The sequence below is a fragment of the Mesoplodon densirostris genome, chromosome 14 (assembly GCF_025265405.1).
Source record: "Mesoplodon densirostris isolate mMesDen1 chromosome 14, mMesDen1 primary haplotype, whole genome shotgun sequence".
Lineage (NCBI taxonomy): Eukaryota > Metazoa > Chordata > Mammalia > Artiodactyla > Ziphiidae > Mesoplodon > Mesoplodon densirostris.
Genome location: NC_082674.1, coordinates 53,836,504 through 53,848,466, shown reverse-complemented (window position 1 = coordinate 53,848,466; position 11,963 = coordinate 53,836,504). Strand labels below are relative to the sequence as shown.

The 11,963-nt window shown below is 39.7% G+C and overlaps 1 protein-coding gene across 4 annotated transcripts in view; it reads left to right on the top strand.

Annotated features, from left to right (window-relative positions):
- The first annotated feature begins 110 nt into the window (after positions 1-110).
- Positions 111-11,963, top strand: part of WDPCP (WD repeat containing planar cell polarity effector) — a 330,758-nt gene continuing 318,905 nt past the window's right edge. For 3 of the 4 annotated variants that reach the window (XM_060117625.1, XM_060117622.1, XM_060117624.1), the window contains exon 1: positions 111-655. The gene's annotated coding sequence lies outside the window, so the exon portion shown is untranslated. The remainder of the gene's footprint in view (positions 656-11,963) is intronic. The other variant, XM_060117623.1, reaches the window with a different exon arrangement.

The window sequence follows — 11,963 nt, the reverse complement described above, 5'->3', positions numbered from 1 at the left end:
TCAATGGATTTCCTTCGAGTGTTGAACTACACTTCCCGAGGTCAGAGGGTCTTCTCACGCCCTGCTCCTTGCGCTCTTCGCCGATTGCAAAGTAGTTCCCGAGGGCGGGCCGCTGTGATTGGAGGACGGCGACGAGCGGAGGATTTGGGCTCGGGAGGAGAGGACCTGCCGGATGGCTCCCAGCAATTGGCGAGAGGAGAGGCGCGTGTAACTGGAGGGTGGAGAGACAGAGCTAAGCCTTAGCTCCAGCGCTCTCCCGTAAGCTGCTAAGACTTTATCCTCCCCTCAAGGGTAAACGTGGGAAGTAAAGAGACCTTCCGCTGCGTAAAGCCGGGTCGACCCGGAAACAAAATCTTTTTAAAAACTATTCACAGTCTGCGGGGGCGGGAGGAATTGAAGTGTAGAGAAGACTGGACGGCTTCGCAGGTTGCTAAGCGACGAGGTGGGAGAACACGCGCACGCACGGGCCGCTGAGGAGTACCTGAGGGATCCGTGGCGCTGCAGCTCCGACACCTAGGCGACCGAGCGAACGCGCAGCGTCCTCACGGGTCCTTCTTCACCGCCCCGGTAGTGTCCAGTGACGCGGTAAGGGGTTTGCAGGGACGCCCCCTCAGAGGCGGCCGGGAGCCGCACATCTTCCCCACTCCGGAGGCAGGTGAGTCACCGCCCGAGGCTAGGGTCTTTTGACCTTAGGGTCCGGTGTGCGGTTGTGCGCCGTCCCGCGTTGCCTTTATCGACCCAGGTGCTGATCTGCGCGGATGCCCGCGAGCTCGCCGGTCCCTCTCTGCGCTCATAGTGTTCGGGCAACAGTGTTCTGGATGGCCTAGTGCCCTGAAGTTCACGCCACCTCCCTGCAGTAAGATACAGCTTTTTTCAACTTAAGTGAAAAATATTGAGCTCCAGCTTTGTGGGAAATGAGCCCCTCCCTTCCTAGAGTTCACAGTCTAACTTTTTCTCTAAGTCTTCCGTGAATGTTGACACTTTTGTCCGTTCTTTTTTGGAAACTGGGTGCTTTTTAAACCATCTTGACCTTTAAATTATGCCAAACCTGCATTTCTAAGGAAAGCGTAGCAGCTGAATGTATTTGCAGTCAGTCAGAATGTATTCGCAGTCATTTGGGTATTTCAGTCAGCCTCAGCTGGTAAAATAACTTAACGAGGTTTTCGTTTAAAATTAGTGCTGCCAGGAAAATTGTGCTCTCTGAAACCTTGTTTCATGTGGTTATTAAGAGGAAGATGTGATGATCTGGAATAGCATATGTGTAATGAAATGAAAGAAATATCTATATTAAAAAACATTGGTGTAACTTCTGGTTACACTGGTAATTGAATGCCAAGTGGTATCTTTCCGTTTTTCTCTTCAGTTTTGGAGGGTTTGCTATTGTGTGAAAGAAATAGAACCTTACTTTCCAACTTGATCTATCAATAACATTTATCATAGCTTAATGACTCTCTCCTCCTTGAATAACTATTCACGTGGCTCTCAGACAGCATATTTCCTGGTTTTCCTGTATGTCACTGGTTGCCCCTTCTCAGTGTTCTTTGCAAGTTCTTTTTCACCTCTGACCTCTTAACCTTGGAGTGCCTGTATTCTGTCTACACTTAATCCCTTAGTGATCTAATTCATGAGTTGCATAGTTTCAAAATGCCACTTCTATGTCAAAAACTCCCAAATTTGTGTCTCATCCTGAATTCCAAACACCTGTGTCTCACTACTTTCTCGTTATTTCTCTTTAGAAAACTTGAGTTTCTAATATGCATCGTTTCCACTATTTTACAGTGTTTTCTACTGAGCAATTGTATGTAGAAGTAAAACACCACACCCGTTGGTACAGATAATATGACCTGTAATTTCTCCAGTTCTAAGATGTTCATTATGGATGGTGGGATTATGAGATTTCAGATGGTAGAGTAGTGAAGAGTATGGATTGGTTAGATGAAGACTGGTGTGATAAATTGGCCAGGAGGACATAGAGTAAGGATTTTAGGATGTGGCATTCTGCTAGGCTCTGGGGATTCAGAAATTAATAATACACAACTGCTGCCTTTTTAGAGTCCCAGTTTAGCCGGGAACACAGATATGTAAACCCATGATGACAACATGGTGTGACCTGGTTAGTAATAGTTAGGTAACAAGTTAGTAACTCTGGGCTGCCACAGTTTCACAAAGGAGGTGCTGTCTGAATGAGGACAAATGGATGTTTCTGCCAGGCAGCTAGGGTAGGAGGAGGTAGAACCACTTTGCAATGTTGCAGGGGTTGACATTCAACAATTTGCAAATATATATGTGTTAAGTCCCTGATTTTTTTAAAACTAAGGCTTTGGAATTGCATTGTCATGTGGCTATTACATTTAAATTAATAAAAATTAAATAAAATTAGCGCACAAGCGTTCCCTTTTCTCTATATCCTCAACAACACTTGTTATTTGTTGTCTTCTTGATAACAGCCATTTGTACAGGTGTGAGGTGGTGGTGTCTCCTTGTGATTTTGATTTGCATTTCCTTGATGATAGTGATATTGAGCATCTTTTAGTGTGTCTTTTGGCCATCTGTACATCTTCTTTGGAAAAATTTGAATTTAGGTCCTCTGTCCATTTTGTAATTGAGTTGTTTGGGTTTGTTTGTTTTTATGATGTTGAGTTATATGAGTTCTTTATATACTTTGGATATTAACCCCTTATTGGATATATTGTTTGCAAATATCTTCTCCATTTAGTAAGCTTCCTTTTTGTGTTGTTGATGGTTTCCTTTGCTGTGCAAAAGCTTTTTAGTTGATGTAGTCTCATTTGTTTGTTTTTGCTTCCCTTGCGTGAGGAGGCTTAACCAAAAAATATTGCTAAGCACTGTTGGTGAGATTGTAAATTGGTGCAGCCACTATGGAAAACAGTATGGAGTTTCTTTAAAAAATTAAAAATAGAACTGCCATATGATCTAGCAATTTCACTTATGGGCATTTACCCAAAGAAAACAGAAAAACCAATTCAAAAAGATATATGCCCTCCAATGTTCATTGCAGCATTATTTACAATAGCCAAGATATAAAAGCAACCTAAATATCCACTGATAGACTAATGGGTATGGAAGATGTGGTATATGAAAATTATTCAGACAAAAAAAAAAAGAGAAATCTTGCCATTTTTGTAAACATGGATAGATCTAGAGAGTATTATGCTAAGTGCAGTAAGTCAGAGAAAGACAAATACCACATGCTCTCAATTATATATAGAATGTAAAAAGCAAAACAAATGAAACGAAACAGACTTATAGATAACAGAGAACAAACAGGTGGTTGCCAGAAGGGAAGGGATAGAGGAGTGGATGAAATAGGTGTAGGGGATTAAGATGTACAGGCCTACAGTTATGTAATAAATAAGCCATGGGGATGTAATATACAGCATTAGGAATATGGTCAATAATATTGTAATACCTTTGTATGGAGACACATGGTTAACTAGACTCATTATGATGATCACTTCATAATGTATGCAAATATCAAATCACTTTATAGTATACCTGAAAATAACATATGTCAACTCTATGTCAATAAAAAATAATTTAAAAATACAATTTCTCAGTCACACTGGCTACATTTCAAGTGCTCAATAGCCACATGTGATAGACTAGCAAACATTTTCATTATCGCAGAAAGTTCTGTTGCATGGCTGCCAGAACTTAGTGGAAGCAAGGCGTCATCTAGAGTAGGAGCAGCTGCAGCATATCTTTGTGGAGGCATTTCTTTTGCCCCTGGGTACCTTATTGAGTGCATTGCTGTCTGTGATACTGACTACACAGGAAGAGTCCTGTGCGAGGCAAGAAAGAAACGCAATTCTTGTCTTAACCATTGCTGATTTATTCTGGAAGAACTCACATTAACAGTTTTGGTGTGCAAAGTTTACAAACAATGCATTGTCCTAGATCTTGAATGAAACTTAGCATCCGCAGCACTGCATCCTCAGGAGGGCATAGGAAAGCATAGTCATCGCCTGAGTGATACCGGACAACATTTGTCTTCTGCTCTCTACTGTTCTGGAAAACCTGTGTCCCACCACATTCTAAATACGTGGAAGAGCATGTGCCACTTGTTGAAGCTTGAAATAGAATGGTAGGTTCAGACCCTACCAATAATGGGGGTTAGGAGAGAAAGGAGCTCAGTTGGGGTGTCTATATATTTTAATGTGTGCAACAGGTCCATATTCATATGTGCTTTTTATGAATCATCATAATATATGTTTTATTTGGATATATGTGCTCTCTCTGATGTTATCTCTATTATGAGTTCTTAAATGTCTAGCTGCTTTTATACTTTATAATATTTTCAGTTTGGATTAAACAAAAATGCTTTTTGTAAGTCAAATTTTATGATTTTTGTCATTCCTAAGGAAGGACAGAGAGAGTTGTCACTGGAGAATAGCCTAAGGGTGCTTTAAATGTATTGGTGGGTGGAGAAAATAATGGGTATTAATTTTATTATTTGGTCAATTCACTACTCAGCTAACAAAGAATATTACCAACCTCTTCCCGGAGATAATGTGTTGACACACACATACTCATTCTTGTGTGTGTAGGTGTATTTTGCGATTATAAAAAATCACGAGTTATTAAATAATAATGTCAATTAATGTTTTCTCTTATCCCCTACTAACTAGAGATTATGAAAACTTGTCTCATGTCACTGCTAATGGCTTTACATGTAAAAAATACTGCTATATAAGCACAAACATACCTATATTTTCAACTAAATGTGTCCCAAGACAGATATAATTATGCCCACTGTTTAAAAAAATTAAGATATATGAAAAGACTCTGAAATGGATCGATTTATGATTAATAAGAGGTGGGGAAGAGTGAGTAAGAGCTAGACTTTGGATAGTAAGTAGAAGTATGGGGTAGGGACAGGAGAGTAGGGGAAATAAAAGCAATTGAGTATGAAGAACTAACACCTTGAAATGAAGGTTAAAGGGGAGGAAAAAAAATCTCAGCAAACATTCATTTGCGTTATACACCTTTACTTTAGCCAGCTTACTTGCTGTTGCTCAAATATGTCCTTCAGTATTCTGCTGCCATTTTCACTGTGTGCTTTTTCTCACCTGGAATCTCAGCCTTCATTTATGCCTGTCAAAATCCATTCCACCAGGCTCTCTCCAAATGCTTTGGCCTATATGAAGCCTTTCTTACCCGCCCTCCACTTTTAAAAACTATTACAAAAGATTACAAACATATGGGCTTCCCTGGTGGCGCAGTGGTTGAGAGTCCGCCTGCCGATGCAGGGGACGTGGGTTCGTGCCCCGGTCCGGGAGGATCCCACATGCCGCAGAGCGGCTGGGCCCGTGAGCCATGGCCGCTGGGCCTGCGCATCCGGAGCCTGTGTTCCGCAACGGGAGAGGCCACAACAATGAGAGGCCCGCATACCGCAAAAAAAAAAAAAAAAAAAAAAAAAAAAATTACAAACATAAACGAAATGAAGAGACAGTATAATTTTCTCAGTCCATCAACCAGCTTCAACAATTATTAACATTTTGCCAATCTTTTAACATATATCTCCCTGTTTCCTCCCTCCCCCAACATTGTCAAACATACAGAAAAGCTGTACAGTGAATATCCTTGAGAGTAGTCTGAGTTCAGTCAGGAGAGACAACTATACAGGTTATTTGAAAATTTAATATGATGAATTGTTAACTAGAACAAGGAGGGGTGGTTAACTGTTAGAAGAGGTAAAAGAGCTCTGCATCTAAGGGTCCCAGAAGTAGCAGTTGTGAAAGAGCAGCACCTACTATTGATACGAGGATGAGGAAGAAAGACTGGGAGGGGGCCCTTCTTCCCAAAGCTTGGATGCAGGCCTCTTCCAAAAGGGCATACCTACCATGGCCACAGGGCCTGAGGCCACAGCTGGACCTTTCTCCTCATCAGTGCTCTTGGGCCTTCACACTAATTAATAATAATAATAGAGAACTGGAATCCAGAAGGGAAGTGTTTCTCTGCTGCTGTAGTGACCTGATAGGGCCCTCTCTAAAGCTGGCGAAGGAGAAGTGTTTAGAGGGTCTAGTTCCATTGTCATAAAGCAGGGCAAATAAAGGTAGATTTAATGCTGAGAGATAGTAAATTGATAACTGGCATACCTATATAGTACCTAGCGCCTAATTTCTATAATTGTTAAACATTTTGCTTTATTTACTTTATCGTGTATCTGCACACCTATCGATCCACATGAATTCTTTTTGGATTCTTCAGCCTGATCAATCTTTGTTTTTTTTTTAAAGATGGATTTAAAAAAAAATTGTTACATTTATTTATTTATGTCTGCGTTGGGTCTTCGTTGCTGTGCGCGGGCTTTCTCTAGTTGCAGTGAGCGGGGGCTACTCTTCGTTTCGGTTCGTGGGCTTCTCATTACGATGGCTTCTCTTTGTTGCAGAGCATGGGCTCTAGGAGCTCAGGCTCAGTAGTTATGGCGCACGGGCTTAGTTGCCCCGTGGCATGTGGGATCTTCCTGGACCAGGGCTTGAACCTGTGTCTCCTGAATTGGCAGGCGGATTCTTAACCACTGCGCCACCAGGGATTTCCCCGCTCTTTGTTTTAAATTTTGAATTTAAAAGTTACCTACAAAACTAATCTGTGGTGGAAAAAAAAAATCACTAACAGTGGTTCCTTCTAGAGCAGCGGTCCCCAATCTTTTTGGCACCAGGGACTGGTTTCGTGGAAGACAATTTTTCCACGGACGGGGGTGGGCATAGTATGGTTCACGTGGTAATGCGAGTGATGGGAGAGGCAGATGAAGCTTCGCTTGCTTGCCTGCTGCTCACCTCCTGCTGTGTGGCCCAGTTCCTAACAGACTGCGGACCAGTACCGGTCCTCGGCCTGGGGGTTGGGGAGCCGTGCTCCAGAGGTGGGAGTTGGGGTGGGGATTGACTGGGAATGAGCATGAAAGAACTTTTTGGCTGACAGTAATGATGTATATCTTGATAGGAGTTTGCATTACAGAGGTATAAGCTTTTGTAAAAATCTGCAAATGATAAGATTTGTTCATTTCATATTTGTGAATTTTTTCTAAAAACATCTCTAAAAATTATTAAAATCTAGTTAATGATAGTATTTAGAGGTGAAACATACTTAGGCCTGTAACTTTCTTTAAAATGCATTAAAAATATAAGATGGGGCTTCCCTGGTGGCGCAGTGGTTGAGAGTCCGCCTGCCAATGCAGGGGACATGGGTTCATGCCCCAGTCCAGGAGGATCCCACATGCCACAGAGCGGCTGGGCCCGTGAGCCATGGCCGCTGGGCCTGCGCGTCCGGAGCCTGTGCTCTGCAACGGGAGAGGCCACAGCAGTGAGAGGCCTGCATACTGCAAAAAATAAATAAATAAATAAAAATATAAGATGGATTAATGATGTATAGAAGGATGAATAGTCCATAAAAATCAAAATATAGATAAAGCAAATATAGTAATGTGAGAAAATACCGTATAGTAAAATGTTAATTGTAGAATTTTTGTGGTGTTCACTGTACATTACTTTCAACTTTTCTGTATCAGTTATTAGACTGAAATTTCCTTGAGTTCAGAGACTCTGTCTTATACATCTGTAAATGCCTCATGGAACACAACATATCTTCCTCACAATGGGAGCGAGCAGAATGCCTTTAAAATTGCCATTGTGGAGTTAGAAGACTAATCTTGGCTTAATGAACCTAAGCAGTTTCAAACTTTTCTAGCTAAACAGAAATTTTGTAAATGCAAATTATATTGGAAAATGATTGGAAGAAGTTGTGAAATACTGAACATATCAGAAATTTCCCAGATGTAATTTGACACTTTAATAAAAATTTATATATTATCAATTTTTTGGTAAATAGCTTATTATTAACTTGTTTATCAAATCATTTAACAAAATTATCAGGCTTAAGCTGTAGATAGAATTAAGAACAGTTTAGATTATAAAATATATACTTAAAATTATCTTTTGTTCCAATATGATATATTTATAGTCTAGTATGCTTGGTTTGCCTGGGGAATATGGTTGGCTCCATCTAAATGGAACAAATGAGAACTGTAGATGGAGGCCCAGAGAATGGGCATATATTACTCTTATTGGTTTTATAACCTTTCTGCAGGCCTTAGAGTTTATGTTGCAAAGTGTTCATTGTAAAGATAGGAAGTTGCAGACAGTCCCCAAAAGTTGGGATTGACTGGGTAAGGATGGCCCTCTACAGCATTGCTTCTAAATCTAAGGCCTTTGCTTCTTTTTAGTTGAACATTTCAGTGCCTTAGTTCCCAAGTCTAGTTTTGTAATATGCACCCATATTTGATCAAGTTTAATTTTTTTTTTTTTTTTTTTGTGGTACGCGGGCCTCTCACTGTTGTGGCCTCTCCCGCTGCGGAGCACAGGCTCCGGACGCACAGGCTCAGTGGCCATGGCTCACGGGCCCAGCTGCTCCACGGCATGTGGGATCTTCCCGGACCGGGGCACGAACCCGTGTCTCCTGCATCGGCAGGTGGACTCTCAACCACTGCGCCACCAGGGAAGCCCGATCAAGTTTAATTTGAAAGAATTGTGGCACATAAAGAGTTTAGTTACTTATATGTTCAATTTAATATATAGCCCCTGGAAATGAATCAAGTTTTCATGACTTACAGCTGGGATTTGTCATGTGATGTCTTCCTTGGTCTGTCTAGTTCATATAAGAAGGACTCAAAATTAAGGGAAGTGTTATTTTTCTAGGCCCTCATAAATTTAATCATATTGTTTTACATTTAACTGAAAGCATATATATGTATGCATATACATATATGTAGTGAACATTCATAATATTACATACATAATTTAATCCTGAGGTAAAATGAGTAGATATTATCCTCATTTTACAGTTTAGGAAACTCAGTTTCAAAGGTTGTGACTTGTCTGAGGTCTTCTTGCCATGTTTAGAAAACTAAGATCTTACTAATATTAAAAAAAAAACCGGGGCTTCCCTGGTGGCGCAGTGGTTGAGAGTCCGCCTGCCGATGCAGGGGACACGGGTTCGTGCCCCGGTCTGGGAGGATCCCACATGCCACGGAGCGGCTAGGCCCGTGAGCCATGGCCGCTGAGCCTGCGCGTCCGGAGCCTGTGCTCCACAAGGGGAGAGGCCACAACAGTGAGAGGCCCGCCTACCGCAAAAAAAAAAAAAAAAAAACCTACATATTCCGTCACCTATTTAAAAATTAACATCTAAAATATATCATGTTTACACAGTTGTAAAGGTTGTAATTTCCAATGTATTATAAATATTGAATTTTTAACCAGAACTGTTATATCATTCTTCAAAAAATATAGTGTAATCTAAATATTCATCTGCCATCATCTATTTAAAAAATAGGTAGCGCTTTTTTGACAGTCAAAAGTTGAGGTTTCTATTCATCCTTAATGTCAAATTCCAGTACACTCTCCTGACATAATTTTATCTTACTTTATTATATTTTAATGCTAAAATGTCTTCTCATGATCCCAGGGTCATCATACTTCTTTATCAAAAATATAAATATAAATTGAAACTAATTTTTTGTTTTTTTTTCAATCTGCCACTTATGGCTTTAAGTGTAATAAACTTTATCATTACAATTCTTTTTTTTTTTTGCGGTACGCGGGCCTCTCACTGTTGTGGCCTCTCCTGCTGTGGAGCACAGGCTCCGGACGCGCAGGCTCAGCGGCCATGGCTCACGGGCCTAGCCGCTCCGTGGCATGTGGGATCTTCCCGGACCGGGGCACGAACCCATGTCCCCTGCATTGGCAGGCGGACTCTCAACCACTGCGCCACCAGGGAAGCCCATTACGATTGTTAGTAGCATATAATTTATCAAAACAAATGTTATAAATTTTAGATAATTATTAAATATTAAAAGTAAAATTTTAATGGAAATGTATTTGTTAATGGCAGGACTTTTCTGCTCTGATTAGTTTATATATATGTGGATGAGTATTAGAATGAGACTGGATTGAGTTTCAAATTTATTTGTATTTTCCAGAGTTATAGATGTATGTGCTTAGAAACCATATTCACGTAAATAAGAAGGTGGGAGTTCTTTGGACTCCTTGCGTGTCATTTGCAAAACAAAATCACATGGTAGCCTATTATCAGAACTTGTTTTCAATGATGTGTTAACTGGTTAACTCATTCAGGCTGTTATTCAATTTGGCTGAAAGCAAACAATTGAAAACCACCTGACTTGCAAAAGGATTTACTACCTGTTAGTCTTTTAAAGCTTTATTAAGATTTTGCCTCTCTCATTTAGAGTTACCTTAATTAATTCACTATGTTCTGAAAGTGTTAGGAAAAATTGAAATATTATTTCAGTAACCCCTTCCCAAAACAATATTTTAAATCAAATGCTTTTATCTTTTCACCTGCTTTAAATATGTTTTTGTCAACATCTTGAGGTGGCTTATTTGCTGATTCAATTTTCAGTTTTGGATAAAATACTGCCATATAACCTAATTGTGAAACCAGTCAGTCAAATAAGGTTGACTTAGTTTTCAGAAAAAGTATGACTTCATTTTTAAATTAAATTAATACAGTAACATTTGATTTTTAGGAATATTATTTAAAAAACTTAGAAATAAATTATGGAATGCATTTGAAAGAGGTTACTAAAACAAAGTCAAGATTAAAATGATGCAGTGATAATAAAATATAAATGTTTAAAATATCATGAAAATCATGATAATGCTATTTCTCATTGCTTCATTTATAATGAAGTGATATAAAGTGGGCTTAAAACGATAAGTGATTTATGAAGTAAGGAGTATGATAAAAGGAATGGTATTCCTTCAGTAAACTTCTTACAGTTCACAAACTTTTCCTATGTATTTAATGAAGGAAGAAAGTGATTTGCTAAAAGTGAGTTGGCACAGATGTAGAGAACAAACCTATGGACACTAAGGGGGGAAAGTGTGGGGGGGGATGGGTGGTGGTGGTGGTGGAGTGAATTGGGAGATTGGGATTGACATATATACATCAATATGTATAAAATTGATAACTAATAACCTGCTGTATAAAAAAATAAAATAAAATAAAATAAAGTGAGTTGGTATGGTAAATAGCAGATAATTTTACATTTGTTAATAGAAAGTAGAAAATAACATTTTCTGAGATCTAGCTTGACCATAATTGGAATAAATTATTTCATTATGCAGTTTGCTGAAAAAAAGTGTGGCTTGCATTAAATTCCTTACTAAACATTGGGCATAGAGTGCCTGGATGGATCTAATGGGATAGCACACAGCATGCCCCCTCTGGCTCTCCCCGTTTCCTCCCTCTCTTTCTGAGGAGCAAAACAACATCTCCTTTTCTCATAGAGTAAGTGTGCATTATTCCCAAAATCTGATTTCTCGGAGTCTTACCTTTCACCTTGAACACTTATTTAAAATTTCTGTGATTCTACTAAATGAATTCTTCTCACTGCTAAGAGAAAAAGGTTTTTCCCTGTTGTTGTTCTTAAAATCTCATGATTTCTGTCCTTGATTTATAGAGAATTTTAGAGGGAAGAGCTTTCAAAACCAGAATTCTCACTGCAGCCTTATAGCAGGATAGGACATTCCCATACTCCAGGAAGGCTACAAACATGCCCCGTCCCCACTCCCAGATGCACACAATCAAAGTTGCCTGTTTGGTATTTCACAGGCCTTGTTCTCTTTAGAGTGAATTCCCCCTTGTTAATCAGATGAAGGAATGCATCGGTACTGATTAGTTTATAAGCTACATTTCACAGGTAATATAATACGTTGGAAGAGAGGATTTTTGGTCAGGTGGGAGTATCAGCACGTTTCCAGTTATACTAATAATAAGGTTGTCTGTCTTCTCTGCCTTCTTGGAGAAACATCTCTGGTAATAACTAATGTCTAGTGGCACGATTTGTCATTGCAATTTCATTGTCAGTTTGAATCTCCAGGTGGTTTCTGAATTTGTTGTAAACATTCATTTTGTTAAGGCAACAAACA